This window comes from Narcine bancroftii, unplaced genomic scaffold (genome assembly GCF_036971445.1).
Source record: "Narcine bancroftii isolate sNarBan1 unplaced genomic scaffold, sNarBan1.hap1 Scaffold_289, whole genome shotgun sequence".
Taxonomy (NCBI): Eukaryota; Metazoa; Chordata; class Chondrichthyes; order Torpediniformes; family Narcinidae; genus Narcine; species Narcine bancroftii.
The window spans coordinates 148,732-163,219 of record NW_027212024.1 but is presented as its reverse complement, the minus strand read 5'-3'; the positions used below and the strand labels follow the sequence as shown (position 1 = coordinate 163,219).

The following is a 14,488-nucleotide window of genomic DNA, read 5'->3' as shown; positions in this document are numbered from 1 at the left end:
TCTATTTTTCTCTCCCCTTTCTCTATCCCACTTTCTCTCTCCCCTTTTCTCTCTCCCCCTTTCTCTCCCCCTTTCTCTCACCCCATTCTCTAACCCCATTCTCTCTCCCCTTTATCTCTCCCCCTTTCTTTCTCCCCCCTTTCTCTCCCCCATTCGCTCTCCCTGTTCTCTCTCCCCGTTCTCTCTCCCCGTTCTCTCTCCCCGTTCTGTCTCCCCGTTTTGTCTCCCCGTTCTCCCTCCCTGTTCTCCCTCCCTCTTTCTCTCTCCCCTTTCTCTCTCCCTTTCTCTCTCCTCTTTCTCTCTCTCTGTTTTTCTCTCCCCTTCTCTCTCCCCTTTCTCTCTCTCCACTTTCTTGATCCCACTTTTGCCCTCCCCTTTCTCTCACCCGATTCTCTTACCCCTTTTCTCTCTCTCTCCCCTTTTTCTCTCTGTCTTTTCACTCTCCCACTTTCTATATCCCACTTTCTCTCTCCCCTTTTCTCTCCCCCTTTCTCTCTCCCCCTCACTCTCCCTTTTACTCTTCTTTTTCCCCGATTTTATCTCTAATCTCCTTTTCACTCTCTCCATGCTCTAAACCATCTCTCACCCTCTCTCTCTATCTTCCCCTTCTCTCTCTCCCCTTTTCTTCAATCTCCCCTCTTCCACTCTCCCCCTTTTCTACCTCCCCTTCCTCTCTCCTACTTTCTCCCCCTTTCTCTCTCCCCCTTTCTCTATAACCATTTCTTTTACCCCCTTTCTCTCTCCCTTTCTCTCTCCTCTTTCTCTCTCTCTGTTTTTCTCTCCTCTTTCTCTCTCTCCCCTTTCTCTCTCTCCACTTTCTCTATACCACTTTCTCTCTCCCCTTTTCTCTCTCCCCCTTTCTCTCCCCCTTTCTCTCACCCCATTCTCTAACTCCATTCTCTCTCCCCTTTATCTCCCCCCTTTCTTTCTCCCCCCTTTCTCTCCCCCATTCTCTCTCCCTGTTCTCTCTCCCCGTTCTCTCTCCCCGTTCTGTCTCCCCGTTCTGTCTCCCCGCTCTCCCTCCCTGTTCTCCCTCCCTCTTTCTCTCTCTCCTTTCTCTCTCCCTTTCTCTCTCCTCTTTCTCTCTCTCTGTTTTTCTCTCCCCTTCTTCTCTCTCCCTTTTCTCTCTCTCCACTTTCTCTATAACCATTTCTTTTACCCCCTTTCTCTCTCCCCTTTCTCTCTCCCTTTCTCTCTCCTCTTTCTCTCTCTCTGTTTTTCTCTCCCCTTTCTCTCTCTCCACTTTCTCGATCCCACTTTTGCTCTCCCCTTTCTCTATCCCCATTCTCTCACCCCTTTTCTCTCTCTCTCCCCTTTTTCTCTCTCCCCTTTCTCTCTCCCCATTTCTCTCTCCCCTTTCGCTCTTCCCCTTTCTCTCTCCCACTTTCACTCTGTCCGTTTTTCCCTCCCCTTTCTCTCTCCCCTTTCTCTACCCCTTTCTCTCTCCACTTTCTCACTCCCTTTCTCTCGCCTCTTTCTCTCTCTCTGTTTTTCTCTCCCCTTTCTCTCTCTCCCCTTTCTCTCTCTCCACTTTCTCGATCCCACTTTTGCTCTCCCCTTTCTCTCTCCCCATTCTCTCACCCCTTTTCTCTCTCTCTCCCCTTTTTTCTCTGCCTTTTCTCTCTCCCACTTTCTATCTCCCACTTTCTCTCTCCCCTTTTCTCTCCCGATTTCTCTCTCCCCTTTCTCTCTCCCCTTTCCCTCTTCCCCTTTCTCTCCCCCACTTTCACTCCGTCCGTTTTTCTCTCCCCTTTCTCTATCCCACTTTCTCTCTCCCCTTTTCTCTCTCCCCCTTTCTCTCCCCCTTTCTCTCACCCCATTCTCTAACCCCATTCTCTCTCCCCTTTATCTCTCCCCTTTCTCTCGCACCCTTTTGCTCTTACCCGTTTGCTCTGTCCCTTTCTCTCTCTCCATTCTCTCTCCCCATTTCTCTCTCCCCTTTCTCTCTATCCCTTTCTATCTCGCACATTTTCTCTCTCAACCCTTTTCTCTCTCTCTCTGCATTTTCTCTCTCTGCCCATTTTCTCTCACTCCCAATTTCCTCTCTCTCCCCTTCCCTTTCCTCTCTCCCCCTTTCCCATCTCCCTCTTTCCCCTCTTCCCTTTCATCTCACCCCTTTCCTCTTTCCCCTTTCCTGTCTCCCCCTTTTATCTCTCCCCTTTTCTTGCTCCACCTTTTCTCGCTCCCCCTTTTCTCACTCCCCCTTTTCTATCTCCCCTTTTCTCTCTCCCCTTTCTCTCTCCCCTTTCTCTACCCCTTTCTCTCTCCACTTTCTCACTCCCTTTCTCTCGCCTCTTTCTCTCTCTCTGTTTTTCTCTCCACTTTCTCTCTCTCCCCTTTCTCTCTCTCCACTTTCTCGATCCCACTTTTGCTCTCCCCTTTCTCTCTCCCCATTCTCTCACCCCTTTTCTCTCTCTCTCCCCTTTTTCTCTCTGCCTTTTCTCTCTCCCACTTTCTATCTCCCACTTTCTCTCTCCCCTTTTCTCTCCCTCTTTCTCTCTCTCCTTTCTCTCTCCCTTTCTCTCTCCTCTTTCTCTCTCTCTGTTTTTCTCTCCCCTTCTTCTCTCTCCCTTTTCTCTCTCTCCACTTTCTCTATAACCATTTCTTTTACCCCCTTTCTCTCTCCCCTTTCTCTCTCCCTTTCTCTCTCCTCTTTCTCTCTCTCTGTTTTTCTCTCCCCTTTCTCTCTCTCCACTTTCTCGATCCCACTTTTGCTCTCCCCTTTCTCTATCCCCATTCTCTCACCCCTTTTCTCTCTCTCTCCCCTTTTTCTCTCTCCCCTTTCTCTCTCCCCATTTCTCTCTCCCCTTTCGCTCTTCCCCTTTCTCTATCCCACTTTCTCTCTCCCCTTTTCTCTCTCCCCCTTTCTCTCCCCCTTTCTCTCACCCCATTCTCTCTCCCCATTTCTCTCTGCCCCTTTCTCTCTATCCCTTTCTATCTCTCACATTTTCTCTCTCAACCCTTTTCTCTCTCTCTCTCTGCATTTTCTCTCTCTGCCCATTTTCTCTCACTCCCAATTTCCTCTCTCTCCCCTTCCCTTTCCTCTCTACCCCTTTCCCATCTCCCTCTTTCCCCTCTTCCCTTTCATCTCACCCCTTACCTCTTTCCCCTTTCCTGTCTCCCCCTTTTATCTCTCCCCTTTTCTTGCTCCACCTTTTCTCGCTCCCCCTTTTCTCACTCCCCCTTTTCTATCTCCCCTTTTCTCTCTCCCCTTTCTCTCTCCCCTTTCTCTCTCCCCTTTATCTCTCCCCTCTCTTTAACCTCTCCTCATCTCCCATTCTCTCTACCCCTTTACTCTTTACACATCTCTCTCACCCCCCCTTGCTCCACCCTTTTCTCTCTCCTCTCCTTTTCATTCCCCCACTCTCTAAACTATCTCTCTCACACCCTCCCATCTTTTCTCCCCCACACTCATTCCCCTCTCTCTCCCTTCTCTCTCCCCTTTACTATCTCCCCCATTTTCTCTCTCTTCCCCCTTTTCCCTTCCCCTTTCCTCTCTCCACTTTCCTCTCTCCCCTTTCCTCTCTCACCCTTTCTCTCTTCCCCTTTTCTCTCTCCCCTTTACTCGCTCCTCTTTTTCTCATTCCCCTTTTTCTCACTCCACATTTTCTCTCTCCCCTTTCTCTCTCCCCTTTCTCTCTCCCCTTTCTCTCTCCCCTTTGTCTCTCCCCATTTTCTCTCTCCTTTCTCTCTCTCTCCCCTTTCTCTATCCCGCTTTCTCTCTGCCACTTTCTCTCTCCCCTTTCTCTCTCCCCCTTTCTCTCTCCCCCTTTCTCTCTCCCCCCTTTATCTCTCCCCGTTCTCTCTCCCCGTTCTCTCTCCCCGTTCTCTCTCCCCGTTCTGTCTCCCTGTTCTGTCTCCCCGTTCTCCCTCCCTGTTCTCCCCATTCTCTCTCCCCGTTTCTCTATGCCCATTTCTTTTACCCCCTTTCTCTCTCCCCTTCACTCTCCCCTTTCTCTCTCCCCTTTCTCTCTCCTCTTTCTCTTTCTCCGTTTTTCTCTCCCCTTTCTCTCTCTCCCCTTTCTCTCTCTTCACTTTCTCGAGCCCACTTTTGCTCTCCCCTTTCTCTCTCTCCCATTCTCTCTCCCCTTTCTCTCTGTCCATTTCTCTCCCCCTTTTTCTCTCCCCCTTTCTCTCACCCACTTTCTCTCTCCCCTTTTCTCTCTCCCCCTTTCTCTCATCCCATTCTCTAACCCCATTCTCTCTCCCCCTTTCTCTCTGTCCATTTCTCTCCCCCTTTTTCTCTCCCCCTTTCTCTCACCCACTTTCTCTCTCCCCTTTTCTCTCTCCCCCTTTCTCTCATCCCATTCTCTAACCCCATTCTCTCTCCCCCTTTCTCTCTCCCCCATTTCTCTCCCTGTTCTCTCTCCCTGTTCTGTCTCCACGTTCTGTCTCCCCGTTCTGTCTCCCCGTTCTGTCTCCCCATTCTCCCTCCCTGTTCTCTCTCCCCTTTCTCTCTCACCCTTTCTCTATACCCATTTCTTTTATGCCCTTTCTCTCTCCCAATTTCTCTCTCCCCTTTTCTCTCCCCATTCTCTAACCCCATTCTCTCTCCCCTTTATCTCTCCCCCTTTCTCTCTCCCCCTTTCTCTCCCCCATTCTCTCTCCCTGTTCTCTCTCCCTGTTCTGTCTCCCCGTTCTCCCTCCCTGTTCTCCCTCCCCTTTCTCTCTCCCCTTTCTCTCTCCCTTTCTCTCTCCCCTTTCTCTCTCTCCACTTTCTCGATCCCACTTTTGCTCTCCCCTTTCTCTATCCCCATTCTCTCACCCCTTTTCTCTCTCTCTCCCCTTTTTCTCTCTCCCCTTTCTCTCTCCCCATTTCTCCCATTTCTCTCTCCCCTTTCTCTCTCCCCTTTCTCTCTTCCCCTTTCTCTCTCCCACTTTCACTCTGTCCGTTTTTCTCTCCCCTTTCTCTCTCCCCTTTCTCTACCCCTTTCTCTACCCCTTTCTCTCTCCCCTTTTTCTCTCCCCTTTCTCTCTCCTCTTTCTCTTTCTCCGTTTTTCTCTCCCCTTTCTCTCTCTTCACTTTCTCGAGCCCACTTTTGCTCTCCCCTTTCTCTCTCCCCCATTCTCTCTCACCTTTCTCTCTGCCCATTTCTCTCCCCCTTTTTCTCTCCCCCTTTCTCTACCCCTTTCTCTCTCCCACTTTCACTCTGTCTGTTTTTCTCTCCCCTTTCTCTCTCCCCTTTCTCTACCCATTTCTCTCTCCACTTTCTCTCTCCCTTTCTCTCTCCTCTTTCTCTCTCTGTTTTTCTCTCCCCTTTCTCTCTCTCCCCTTTCTCTTTCTCCACTTTATCTATCCCACTTTCTCTCTCCCACATCCTCTCTCCCATTTCTCTCTCCCCTTTCTCTCTCCCCTTTCTCTCTCCCCTTTCTCTCTCCCCTTTCTCTACCCCTTTCTCTCTCCCTTTCTCTCTCCTCTTTCTCTCTCTCTGTTTTTCTCTCCCTTTTCTCTCTCCCTATTCTCTCACCCCTTTTCTCTCTCTCTCCCCTTTTTCTCTCTGCCTTTCTCTCTCCAACTTTCTATCTCCCCTTTTCTCTCCCCATTTCTCTCTCCCCTTTCTCTCTCCCCTTTCTCTCTTCCGCTTTCTCTCTCCCACTTTCACTGTCTGTTTTTCTCTCCCCTTTCTCTATCCCACTTTCTCTCTCCCCTTTTCTCTCTCTCTCCCCTTTTTCTCTCTGCCTTTCTCTCTCCAACTTTCTATCTCCCCTTTTCTCTCTCCCCTTTCTCTCTCCCCTTTCTCTCTTCCGCTTTCTCTCTCCCACTTTCACTGTCTGTTTTTCTCTCCCCTTTCTCTATCCCACTTTCTCTCTCCCCTTTTCTCTCTCCCCGTTTCTCTCCCCCTTTCTCTCACCCCATTCTCCAAACCCCATTCGCTCTCCCCTTTATCTCTCCCCTTTCTCTCTCCCCCCTTTCTCTCCCCATTCTCTCTCCCTGTTCTCTCTCCCTGTACTCTCTCCCCGTTCTGTCTCCCCGTTCTCCCTCCCTGTTCTCCCTCCCCGTTCTCTCTCCCCTTTCTCTCTCCCCCTTACTCTATACCCATTTCTTTTACCCCCTTTCTCTCTCCCCTTTCTCTCCCCATTCTCTCTCTCCCACTTTCACTGTCTGTTTTTCTCTCCCCTTTCTCTATCCCACTTTTGCTCTCCCCTTTCTCTATCCCCATTCTCTCACCCCTTTTCTCTCTCTCTCCCCTTTTTCTCACTCCCCTTTCTCTCTCCCCATTTCTCTCTCCCCTTTCTCACTCCCCTTTCTCTCTTCCCCTTTCTCTCTCCCACTCTCACTCTGTCTGTTTTTCTCTCCCCTTTCTCTCTCCCCTTTCTTTACCCCTTCCTCTCTCCACTTTCTCTCTCCCTTTCTCTCTCCTCTTTCTGTCTCTCTGTTTTTCTCTCCCCTTTCTCTCTCTCCCCTTTCCTCTCCCCTTTCTCTCTCCCCTTTCTCTCTCCCCTTTCTCTCCCCCTCACTCTGCTTCTCATGCCTCCCTTTTCTTTCTCCCTGATTTTATCTCCTTTTCACTCTCCCCACTCAATAAACCATCTCACTTAACCTTTTCTCCCTCTATCCCCATTTCCTCTCTCTCCCCATTTCCTGTCTCACCTTTCCCCTCTCCCCTTTCCACTCTCCCTCTTTCCTCTCTATTCCATTGCTTTTCACCCTATCCTCTCTCCCCCTTTTATCTCTTCCCTTTTCTCACTCCCCCTTTTCTCTCTCCCCTTTTCTCTCTCCCCTTTTGTCTTTCCATTTTTGCTCTCCACTTTCTCTCTCCTCTTTCTCTCTCCCCCTTTATCTCTCCCCCTCTCTTACACCCTCTCCCCATCTCCCATTCTATCAACCCCTTTACACTTTCCCCATCTCTCATTCCCCCTTGCTCCACTCTTTTCTCTCTCCTATCCTTTTCATTCCCCCACTCTCTAAACCATCTTTCTCACACCTTCCCAACTTTTCTCCCCCTCAATCGTCCCCCTCACTCCCCCTGCCTCTCCACTTTCTATCTACTATCTCCCCCATTTTCTCTCTCTTCCCCCTTTTCCCTTCCCCCTTTCCTCTCTCCCCCTTTTCTCTCCCCTTTCTCTCTCCCCTTTCTCTCTCTCCCCTTTCTCTTTCTCCATTTTATCTATCCCACTTTCTCTCTCCCACTTTCTCTCTCCCATTTCTCTCTCCCCTTTCTCTCTCCCCTTTCTCTCTCCCCTTTCTCTCTCCCCTTTCTCTACCCCTTTCTCTCTCCCTTTCTCTCTCCTCTTTCTCTCTCTCTGTTTTTCTCTCCCTTTTCTCTCTCCCTATTCTCTCACCCCTTTTCTCTCTCTCTCCCCTTTTTCTCTCTGCCTTTCTCTCTCCAACTTTCTATCTCCCCTTTTCTCTCCCCATTTCTCTCTCCCCTTTTCTCTCCCCATTTCTCTCTCCCCTTTCTCTCTCCCCTTTCTCTCTTCCGCTTTCTCTCTCCCACTTTCACTGTCTGTTTTTCTCTCCCCTTTCTCTATCCCACTTTCTCTCTCCCCTTTTCTCTCTCCCCGTTTCTCTCCCCCTTTCTCTCACCCCATTCTCCAAACCCCATTCGCTCTCCCCTTTATCTCTCCCCCTTTCTCTCTCCCCCCTTTCTCTCCCCATTCTCTCTCCCTGTTCTCTCTCCCTGTACTCTCTCCCCGTTCTGTCTCCCCGTTCTCCCTCCCTGTTCTCCCTCCCCGTTCTCTCTCCCCTTTCTCTCTCCCCTTTCTCTACCCCTTTCTCTACCCCTTTCTCTCTCCCCTTTTTCTCTCCCCTTTCTCTCTCCCCTTTCTCTCTCCTCTTTCTCTTTCTCTGTTTTTCTCTCCCCTTTCTCTCTCTCCCCTTTCTCTCTCTTCACTTTCTCGAGCCCACTTTTGCTCTCCCCTTTCTCTCTCCCCCATTCTCTCTCACCTTTCTCTCTGCCCATTTCTCTCCCCCTTTTTCTCTCCCCCTTTCTCTACCCCTTTCTCTCTCCCACTTTCACTCTGTCTGTTTTTCTCTCCCCTTTCTCTCTCCCCTTTCTCTACCCATTTCTCTCTCCACTTTCTCTCTCCCTTTCTCTCTCCTCTTTCTCTCTCTGTTTTTCTCTCCCCTTTCTCTCTCTCCCCTTTCTCTTTCTCCACTTTATCTATCCCACTTTCTCTCTCCCACTTTCTCTCTCCCATTTCTCTCTCCCATTTCTCTCTCCCCTTTCTCTCTCCCCTTTCTCTCTCCCCTTTCTCTCTCCCCTTTCTCTACCCCTTTCTCTCTCCCTTTCTCTCTCCTCTTTCTCTCTCTCTGTTTTTCTCTCCCTTTTCTCTCTCCCTATTCTCTCACCCCTTTTCTCTCTCTCTCCCCTTTTTCTCTCTGCCTTTCTCTCTCCAACTTTCTATCTCCCCTTTTCTCTCCCCATTTCTCTCTCCCCTTTCTCTCTCCCCTTTCTCTCTTCCGCTTTCTCTCTCCCACTTTCACTGTCTGTTTTTCTCTCCCCTTTCTCTATCCCACTTTCTCTCTCCCCTTTTCTCTCTCTCTCCCCGTTTCTCTCCCCCTTTCTCTCACCCCATTCTCCAAACCCCATTCGCTCTCCCCTTTATCTCTCCCCCTTTCTCTCTCCCCCCTTTCTCTCCCCATTCTCTCTCCCTGTTCTCTCTCCCTGTACTCTCTCCCCGTTCTGTCTCCCCGTTCTCCCTCCCTGTTCTCCCTCCCCGTTCTCTCTCCCCTTTCTCTCTCCCCCTTACTCTATACCCATTTCTTTTACCCCCTTTCTCTCTCCCTTTTCTCTCCCCATTCTCTCTCTCCCCTTTCTCGATCCCACTTTTGCTCTCCCCTTTCTCTATCCCCATTCTCTCACCCCTTTTCTCTCTCTCTCCCCTTTTTCTCACTCCCCTTTCTCTCTCCCCATTTCTCTCTCCCCTTTCTCACTCCCCTTTCTCTCTTCCCCTTTCTCTCTCCCACTCTCACTCTGTCTGTTTTTCTCTCCCCTTTCTCTCTCCCCTTTCTTTACCCCTTCCTCTCTCCACTTTCTCTCTCCCTTTCTCTCTCCTCTTTCTGTCTCTCTGTTTTTCTCTCCCCTTTCTCTCTCTCCCCTTTCCTCTCCCCTTTCTCTCTCCCCTTTCTCTCTCCCCTTTCTCTCCCCCTCACTCTGCTTCTCATGCCTCCCTTTTCTCTCTCCCTGATTTTATCTCCTTTTCACTCTCCCCACTCAATAAACCATCTCACTTAACCTTTTCTCCCTCTATCCCCATTTCCTCTCTCTCCCCATTTCCTGTCTCACCTTTCCCCTCTCCCCTTTCCACTCTCCCTCTTTCCTCTCTATTCCATTGCTTTTCACCCTATCCTCTCTCCCCCTTTTATCTCTTCCCTTTTCTCACTCCCCCTTTTCTCTCTCCCCTTTTCTCTCTCCCCTTTTGTCTTTCCATTTTTGCTCTCCACTTTCTCTCTCCTCTTTCTCTCTCCCCCTTTATCTCTCCCCCTCTCTTACACCCTCTCCCCATCTCCCATTCTATCAACCCCTTTACACTTTCCCCATCTCTCATTCCCCCTTGCTCCACTCTTTTCTCTCTCCTATCCTTTTCATTCCCCCACTCTCTAAACCATCTTTCTCACACCTTCCCAACTTTTCTCCCCCTCAATCGTCCCCCTCACTCCCCCTGCCTCTCCACTTTCTATCTACTATCTCCCCCATTTTCTCTCTCTTCCCCCTTTTCCCTTCCCCCTTTCCTCTCTCCCCCTTTTCTCTCCCCTTTCTCTCTCCCCTTTCTCTCTCCCTCCACTTTCTCTATCCCACTTTCACTCTCCCCTTTCTCTCTCCACCATTCTCCATCCCCTTTTCTCTCTCCCCATTTTCTCACTGCCTTTACTCTCTCTCGCCTATCTCTCTCCCACTTTCTCTCTCCCACTTTCTCTCTCCCATTTCTCTCTCCCCTTTCTCTCTCCCCTTTCTCTCTCCCCTTTCTCTCTCCCCTTTCTATCTCCCCTTTCTCTCTCCCCTTTCTCTCTCCCCTTTCTCTACCCCTTTCTCTCTCCCTTTCTCTCTCTCTGTTTTTCTCTCCCCTTTCTCTCTCCCTATTCTCTCACCCATTTTCTCTCTCTCTCCCCTTTTTCTCTCTGCCTTTTCTCTCTCCAACTTTCTATCTCCCCTTTTCTCTCCCCTTTCTCTCTTCCCCTTTCTCTCTCCCACTTTCACTGTCCGTTTTTCTCTCCCCTTTCTCTATCCCACTTTCTCTCTCCCCTTTCTCTCTCCCCTTTCTCTCTCCCCTTTCTCTCTCCCCCTTTCCTCTCTCCCTTTCTCTTTCCCCCTTTCTCTCTCCCCTTTACTACCTCCCCATTTTCGCTCTCTCCCCATTTTTTCTCTCTTCCCTTTTTCCCTTCCCCCTTTTCTCTCTCCACTTTCTCTCTCCCCTTTCTCTCTCCCCTTTCTCTCTCCCCTTTCTCTCTACCCTTTCTCTCTCCCCCTTTCTCTCTCCCTTTTCTCTCTCTCTCCCCTTTCTCTATCCCACTTTCTCTCTCCCACTTTCTCTCTCCCCATTTCTCTCTCCCCTTTCTCTCTCCCCTTTCTCTCTCCCCTTTTCTCTCTCCCCCTTTCTCTCTCCCCCTCACTCTCCCTTTTACTCGTCCGTTTTCACTTTCCCCGATTTCATCTCTCATCTGCTTTTCACTCTCTCCATGCTCTAAACCATCTCTCTCACCCTCTCTCTCTATCTTCTCATTTACTCTCTCTCTCCTTTTCCTCGATCTCCCCATTTCCATTCTTCCCATTTTCTACCTCCCCTTTCTCTCTCCTACTTTCTCAATCCCCCTTTCTCACTCCCCCTTTCTCCCCTTTCTGTCCCCTTTCTCTCTCCCCTTTCTCTCTCCCCATTTCTCTTCTCCCCTTTCTCTCTTCCCCTTTCTCTCTCCCCTTTCTCTACCCTTTCTCTCTCTCCTTTCTCTCTCCCCTTTCTCTCTCCCCATTTCTCTCTTCCCCTTTCTTCCCCTTTCTCTCTCCCACTTTCACTCTATCTATTTTTCTCTCCCCTTTCTCTATCCCACTTTCTCTCTCCCCTTTTCTCTCTCCCCCTTTCTCTCCCCCTTTCTCTCACCCCATTCTCTAACCCCATTCTCTCTCCCCTTTATCTCTCCCCCTTTCTTTCTCCCCCCTTTCTCTCCCCCATTCGCTCTCCCTGTTCTCTCTCCCCGTTCTCTCTCCCCGTTCTGTCTCCCCGTTCTGTCTCCCCGTTTTGTCTCCCCGTTCTCCCTCCCTGTTCTCCCTCCCTCTTTCTCTCTCCCCTTTCTCTCTCCCTTTCTCTCTCCTCTTTCTCTCTCTCTGTTTTTCTCTCCCCTTCTCTCTCCCCTTTCTCTCTCTCCACTTTCTTGATCCCACTTTTGCCCTCCCCTTTCTCTCACCCGATTCTCTTACCCCTTTTCTCTCTCTCTCCCCTTTTTCTCTCTGTCTTTTCACTCTCCCACTTTCTATATCCCACTTTCTCTCTCCCCTTTTCTCTCCCCCTTTCTCTCTCCCCCTCACTCTCCCTTTTACTCTTCTTTTTCCCCGATTTTATCTCTAATCTCCTTTTCACTCTCTCCATGCTCTAAACCATCTCTCACCCTCTCTCTCTATCTTCCCCTTCTCTCTCTCCCCTTTTCTTCAATCTCCCCTCTTCCACTCTCCCCCTTTTCTACCTCCCCTTCCTCTCTCCTACTTTCTCCCCCTTTCTCTCTCCCCCTTTCTCTATAACCATTTCTTTTACCCCCTTTCTCTCTCCCTTTCTCTCTCCTCTTTCTCTCTCTCTGTTTTTCTCTCCTCTTTCTCTCTCTCCCCTTTCTCTCTCTCCACTTTCTCTATACCACTTTCTCTCTCCCCTTTTCTCTCTCCCCCTTTCTCTCCCCCTTTCTCTCACCCCATTCTCTAACTCCATTCTCTCTCCCCTTTATCTCCCCCCTTTCTTTCTCCCCCCTTTCTCTCCCCCATTCTCTCTCCCTGTTCTCTCTCCCCGTTCTCTCTCCCCGTTCTGTCTCCCCGTTCTGTCTCCCCGCTCTCCCTCCCTGTTCTCCCTCCCTCTTTCTCTCTCTCCTTTCTCTCTCCCTTTCTCTCTCCTCTTTCTCTCTCTCTGTTTTTCTCTCCCCTTCTTCTCTCTCCCTTTTCTCTCTCTCCACTTTCTCTATAACCATTTCTTTTACCCCCTTTCTCTCTCCCCTTTCTCTCTCCCTTTCTCTCTCCTCTTTCTCTCTCTCTGTTTTTCTCTCCCCTTTCTCTCTCTCCACTTTCTCGATCCCACTTTTGCTCTCCCCTTTCTCTATCCCCATTCTCTCACCCCTTTTCTCTCTCTCTCCCCTTTTTCTCTCTCCCCTTTCTCTCTCCCCATTTCTCTCTCCCCTTTCGCTCTTCCCCTTTCTCTCTCCCACTTTCACTCTGTCCGTTTTTCCCTCCCCTTTCTCTCTCCCCTTTCTCTACCCCTTTCTCTCTCCACTTTCTCACTCCCTTTCTCTCGCCTCTTTCTCTCTCTCTGTTTTTCTCTCCCCTTTCTCTCTCTCCCCTTTCTCTCTCTCCACTTTCTCGATCCCACTTTTGCTCTCCCCTTTCTCTCTCCCCATTCTCTCACCCCTTTTCTCTCTCTCTCCCCTTTTTTCTCTGCCTTTTCTCTCTCCCACTTTCTATCTCCCACTTTCTCTCTCCCCTTTTCTCTCCCGATTTCTCTCTCCCCTTTCTCTCTCCCCTTTCCCTCTTCCCCTTTCTCTCTCCCACTTTCACTCCGTCCGTTTTTCTCTCCCCTTTCTCTATCCCACTTTCCCCTTTTCTCTCTCCCCCTTTCTCTCCCCCTTTCTCTCACCCCATTCTCTAACCCCATTCTCTCTCCCCTTTATCTCTCCCCTTTCTCTCGCACCCTTTTGCTCTTACCCTTTTGCTCTGTCCCTTTCTCTCTCTCCATTCTCTCTCCCCATTTCTCTCTCCCCTTTCTCTCTATCCCTTTCTATCTCTCACATTTTCTCTCTCAACCCTTTTCTCTCTCTCTCTGCATTTTCTCTCTCTGCCCATTTTCTCTCACTCCCAATTTCCTCTCTCTCCCCTTCCCTTTCCTCTCTCCCCCTTTCCCATCTCCCTCTTTCCCCTCTTCCCTTTCATCTCACCCCTTTCCTCTTTCCCCTTTCCTGTCTCCCCCTTTTATCTCTCCCCTTTTCTTGCTCCACCTTTTCTCGCTCCCCCTTTTCTCACTCCCCCTTTTCTATCTCCCCTTTTCTCTCTCCCCTTTCTCTCTCCCCTTTCTCTACCCCTTTCTCTCTCCACTTTCTCACTCCCTTTCTCTCGCCTCTTTCTCTCTCTCTGTTTTTCTCTCCACTTTCTCTCTCTCCCCTTTCTCTCTCTCCACTTTCTCGATCCCACTTTTGCTCTCCCCCTTCTCTCTCCCCATTCTCTCACCCCTTTTCTCTCTCTCTCCCCTTTTTCTCTCTGCCTTTTCTCTCTCCCACTTTCTATCTCCCACTTTCTCTCTCCCCTTTTCTCTCCCTCTTTCTCTCTCTCCTTTCTCTCTCCCTTTCTCTCTCCTCTTTCTCTCTCTCTGTTTTTCTCTCCCCTTCTTCTCTCTCCCTTTTCTCTCTCTCCACTTTCTCTATAACCATTTCTTTTACCCCCTTTCTCTCTCCCCTTTCTCTCTCCCTTTCTCTCTCCTCTTTCTCTCTCTCTGTTTTTCTCTCCCCTTTCTCTCTCTCCACTTTCTCGATCCCACTTTTGCTCTCCCCTTTCTCTATCCCCATTCTCTCACCCCTTTTCTCTCTCTCTCCCCTTTTTCTCTCTCCCCTTTCTCTCTCCCCATTTCTCTCTCCCCTTTCGCTCTTCCCCTTTCTCTCTCCCACTTTCACTCTGTCCGTTTTTCCCTCCCCTTTCTCTCTCCCCTTTCTCTACCCCTTTCTCTCTCCACTTTCTCACTCCCTTTCTCTCGCCTCTTTCTCTCTCTCTGTTTTTCTCTCCCCTTTCTCTCTCTCCCCTTTCTCTCTCTCCACTTTCTCGATCCCACTTTTGCTCTCCCCTTTCTCTCTCCCCATTCTCTCACCCCTTTTCTCTCTCTCTCCCCTTTTTTCTCTGCCTTTTCTCTCTCCCACTTTCTATCTCCCACTTTCTCTCTCCCCTTTTCTCTCCCGATTTCTCTCTCCCCTTTCTCTCTCCCCTTTCCCTCTTCCCCTTTCTCTCTCCCACTTTCACTCCGTCCGTTTTTCTCTCCCCTTTCTCTATCCCACTTTCTCTCTCCCCTTTTCTCTCTCCCCCTTTCTCTCCCCCTTTCTCTCACCCCATTCTCTAACCCCATTCTCTCTCCCCTTTATCTCTCCCCTTTCTCTCGCACCCTTTTGCTCTTACCCTTTTGCTCTGTCCCTTTCTCTCTCTCCATTCTCTCTCCCCATTTCTCTCTCCCCTTTCTCTCTATCCCTTTCTATCTCTCACATTTTCTCTCTCAACCCTTTTCTCTCTCTCTCTGCATTTTCTCTCTCTGCCCATTTTCTCTCACTCCCAATTTCCTCTCTCTCCCCTTCCCTTTCCTCTCTCCCCCTTTCCCATCTCCC

The 14,488-nt window shown here is 49.9% G+C and overlaps 1 protein-coding gene and 1 pseudogene across 1 annotated transcript in view; one reads left to right on the top strand and one right to left on the bottom strand.

The window, feature by feature from the left end:
- Positions 1 to 14,488, top strand: part of sez6l2 (seizure related 6 homolog (mouse)-like 2) — a 118,262-nt gene that overhangs the window by 56,613 nt on the left and 47,161 nt on the right.
- On the bottom strand, positions 7,228 to 13,471 carry LOC138750880 (octapeptide-repeat protein T2-like; annotated as a pseudogene).